The sequence below is a fragment of the Etheostoma spectabile genome, chromosome 6, assembly GCF_008692095.1.
Source record: "Etheostoma spectabile isolate EspeVRDwgs_2016 chromosome 6, UIUC_Espe_1.0, whole genome shotgun sequence".
In the NCBI taxonomy this organism is placed as follows: Eukaryota; Metazoa; Chordata; class Actinopteri; order Perciformes; family Percidae; genus Etheostoma; species Etheostoma spectabile.
In genome coordinates this window covers 27,847,360-27,851,907 of record NC_045738.1, presented here as the reverse complement: position 1 = coordinate 27,851,907, position 4,548 = coordinate 27,847,360, and the positions used below count along the sequence as shown (strand labels likewise).

The 4,548-nt window shown below is 47.8% G+C and overlaps 1 protein-coding gene across 2 annotated transcripts in view; it reads right to left on the bottom strand.

The window, feature by feature from the left end:
• LOC116691117 (teashirt homolog 1) overlaps positions 1 to 4,548 on the bottom strand; it is a 36,783-nt gene that overhangs the window by 5,709 nt on the left and 26,526 nt on the right. The gene's annotated exons all lie outside the window — the stretch shown is intronic.

Below are 4,548 nucleotides of genomic sequence, written 5' to 3'. Positions count from 1 at the left end.
GTGTGTGTGTGTGTGTGTGTGTGTGTGTGTATGTATGTGTGTGTGTTTGCATGCTAGGAAAAACGAAGCAAGCATCAGTAAGTAGGAGAGACAAGAGGTGGTTAGGGAAAGAACAAGTGAATGGAAAGAAGATGCAAAGGAGAAAGAAAAAGTGAGCAGGAGGTGGCGGGTTTGGCGGGCGGGGAGAGGGGGTGTAAGAGAAAAGGGAGAAAGAAGAGCGAGAGAGAGGGTGAGGAAGGCAGGGAGACAGGAAAGACGGCCCCCTAGCTTCTTCCTTTATCTCCTTCCTGCATGGTGAGATGTGTGTCCTAGATGCCAGTATCAGTCTCTCCTGATGAAACAGATGTGCTGTCAGCTTCAAACGGCACGCTAACCTGTCATATCATAATCTAAGTGGACATAATACCTGATGTATATACACTGGCAACATTTACTGCTGCCTGAGAGGAGATGGGTGGAGGAGGTGGGGGAGGTGAGCAGCTGCACCATCGACTGTGACTGCGTGATGATGTGCATGCGTGTGCGCGTGTGAGTGCCTCAGTAAGTGCCTGTTTGCGAATGCGCGTTTGTCCGCATGCTCCTCCTCCCATGCCTGTGTGTGTACTTTACGCACTCTGCGGCTTATACATGTTTGCTCTCACGGTGCGAACCTGAACCCACCGACCATAATATTGCCTATAAGTCTGAGTTCGCTGTGTGCTACTGATACACCCTTCTCCAAATGAGCAACATACTCCCCTAACGCCTGACAGGATTTCAGTGAAATGAGAGCACTACAGGAGAACCTGGCTGCGCTTCAATCCCACTGACAGACTGAGACCGAGACAGTTTCTAAAACTCCTGAAAATCCCTAACACAGCAGATTAGCATTATGTGCTGTACTCGCTACAACACATCTGCAGAGTGTCTACTGTTACACTGTCTTCCCCCTTTGCTAACCCGCTTCCAGAACAGGAGGCTATCAATACATATCAACCATTTAATATACAAAGCATCCTGCAGAACGGCTATCTATTCCTTATGAGCCCACACAAACAGTGCATACATACAGTAGGAATTACCTATGAGTGAGTCACTCACATTGGCTGTAGCCAAAGAATAGCTAAACCCTGATAGTTGGCAGTGCAACACACACACACACACACACACAAACACACAGCAGGACTGAGAAGCGGCAGATCAGAAATATCACTGGATGAGTGACAAAACACAGACTGCAGCAGGGAGGGGCTTCGAACAATGAGCAGGTCGCCAGGGAACCCTTTGACGATCCCTGTCAATCAATGCCCGTCCTGCTATGTTGTCATGGAAACAACAAAGAGGGAGATATCAAAAGGAGCCAGACAAAAGACTGGCAGAGACAGACATCTGTAAAAATCACAGGCAGCAAGTGGACGGCTTTCGCAAACCATCAATGTAAAATATTGGGAATAAAACGTGGTTTGAAATAAATTATTTCCCCATCTCTTTGGAGATGCTGCAACCATTCTGAGAGGATGCTTAAACCCGAAGCATTAGGAAGGGAAACCATTGAGAGCTACGTATAAACTCTATCTGCTTAATCACGGCAACATGAAGCTGTGTAATTCTGACTGGCGACTAGATGAAGCTCTTTCTCTCGTCCTGGACGCCCATATGCGGAGCAACACCAGCAGCAAGGGGCGGGCTTGGGAAGGGGCAGGGCTGGCGTGCCGTCCCTGGCGGTTTGGTTTGCCGAGTGGGTGATGGCTGTGAGCAGGGCCATCTGCACGGGCGCCAAAGCGCCTGTCACTTTTGCTCGAGGACGTGCCACCATCAAGGAGACAGGCGGCAGCGTGGCCAGGATAGCACTGCACCCTCACTGTCAGAAGCAGCAGCGATCAAACCCGCCACCAGCCACGCCAGATAAACAACAACACACACCAAGGAAGCACGAATTAGCATCCAAGTGTATCACTGATCTCCCAATACCTACACATATGGTTAATACACTGTTAAAAAGGAAACTAAAATATGCTAAGTACCACAAAGGGTTTGTAAAAGCCCCTTTGGATGTTATAAAGAGCCTTTTTAAAAATGCATCATGCACAAATGGATTGACACACCCACTTTATGGTGTTGTAAAGCAGATGTTATCAAAGGTTTTCATGTCTCAGGCTACAAAATATACTTCAGGCGACAGACCTTTATTTGAGTAGAGACAAGTGTGTGTTTTGTTCTCATCTGCCTTATTTAGTATCCTTATTATTTAAATAAGAGAGGTCCAGAAAGACGTGCACAACTAAAGTACACATGAAGCACTGTTGATTCGGATTTGTATCAATTACCTATCTAATTTATAAAGATGAACAAATGCTAGACGTCATTATGGATTTTGCATTTGCAATCTGTTTTCAGAGTCCAGACCAGTGGTGAGAGAGAGAGACAGAGACAGAGAGAGAGAGAGAGAGAACAGATGACACTTTGATATGATGTTTTTTTTCTGATGAAAAGACTGTGGTGAACGCCCTGTATCCTGTCTCAACACAACACTGGGCCTCACAATGGGACAACACGACCGACCTAAGTGCAGATCATCCCTAAAACATTCGCCCGTTACACACACGGCTGGACTCAGTGCATGACTTGATTCTTGTCTCGATACCAAATGAAATACAACCACACACGTCAGCGTTTTTGGCACGGAGTAACGCAGAAACATATCACTCCTTTTCAAAACTTTGCTATCTTTCTCCGCCCTACCCATTTTTGCCTTCTCCCTTTGCTTTGCTGAGAGTCTGCTCGTTGTTAAATCAATAAAACTCTCTGTCAGGCTCGCGGAGCTTCACCATTTGGCCGATGTCAAAGCCAAACAAACCAGATAAGAAAGGCAGAGAGGCGATGAAACGAGAGAGAGGAAAAAGAAGGGGATGAAACCAGTCAGCCTCCCCCCTCACCACCACCAGCGCCATTTCTCCAACACCCCTCCTTCTATTTATTTACACACATTTCTCTATTTATTTGATGTGAGTTTGGGAAGAGGGGGCAATCACGGCAGTCATTTGCGGCACTAATGTCCAATCACGGGCCCCTTCACTCATGTGATTTAGGCAGTGTAGGAGTGGGTTCGCAACAGAGAATGGTGGTGGTGGTGGTGGGGGGGAGGGGGGGGGGTGTAGGTGGTGGATGGAGGGATGGGGGTGGCAGAGGCCGTTTAGCCCAGCCCCTAATAGGAAACTGGCAGTCTTATTCCTTCCCCAGATTCTGTTTGTCACCCGGCTCTCCATTACGTGCCTCTCAACCCTGATGGCTTTGGACAGGAGCTGATCAAAAAGCCATCGCTTGACCTACACGCCGTGGCAGAACGAGCCTCGCGCCCTGCACGGGAGAGAGGGAGATGAGATAGACGAGGAGGGGGGGGGGAGAAGGAGGGGTTTATGTCAGTGTATGTGCGGAAAGGAGAAAGTGCAGTGGAGAGGAGGGGAGGGAGGGAGGGTGGAGGAGGAATGAGGAGGGAGGAGGGGGTGATAGCTCTCGGACCGGGACAAGAGGGCTGTAAATAAAATGACATTATTATTTCCTCTGTCCCGTCATGTAGAAAAGCCAATTATGGTAATGCTGCTGCCGGCGTGTCAGAGGGAATGCTGGGATGTGCTTCCCGTGAAGCGGCTAACATGAGAGCAATGCCCTGATCAGGAACACAGGCCTCAGTTTGACAAGAGACTGTACGATAGGAGAGAGAGAGAGAGAGAGGAGAGGAGAGGAGAGGAGAGGAGAGAGAGAGAGAGAGAGAGAGAGAGAGGGAGAAACAAGACAGAGAAAGAGATATAAAGCCAATAACAAAGCTGCATCTGGGCCTTGTTTTCTCAGCACATAGATATTAAGATACCTGCAGGAGAAAGGATTTTTTTTTGAAAAATGTGCCCATATCAGCTGACAAAATGAAGTCTGTGGGATCCACGGTCTGACGTTTAGTCTCTGATCATATTTCATTCTCACATTTCAGTGGAAATCTCTTTTAATTTTGTGAAAAATCAACAAGCAACAAAGCAAACACCCGTGTGGGGGCGTGCCGTACAGAATCTCATTAAGTGCAGCTCCATGATATGAAAATGTTTGAGAAGGCCTATCCTAATGAAAGCTATACTGTATCAACCTAAAAAGTTTTTGAGTTCATGAATTATACTCCGTCACATCTCAACATTTGACGAGATGAATTATGCAGAGACGACGCAGAGAGAGCCGGATATTGAGGGTGAAGGCGATCATTTACGTTGAAAGCTAATTCGTTCTCATCTCAGGCTTCACCAGGTATCCCGTTCTTAAAATGCCTGCTATGCTTGATTGGGGGGGGTTGGTCTCCTTAAAATAATTTCTCAGCTACCTTTCTCCTTTCACTCCCCTCCATCACCCCCTCTTTCTCTTTTTCACCCACCCTTCTCCTCCCCCTCTCTCCAGCCTTGCTCAGATGCCCACATGGGCCCCTCCCAAGCGGAATAATGGGAGCATATGGCCTAGGCAGCACCTACAGGGCCTTAAATAACTGCTGCAGCATTCCAGCTCGCTGTACCAATTTATCTCTCCCCCCCC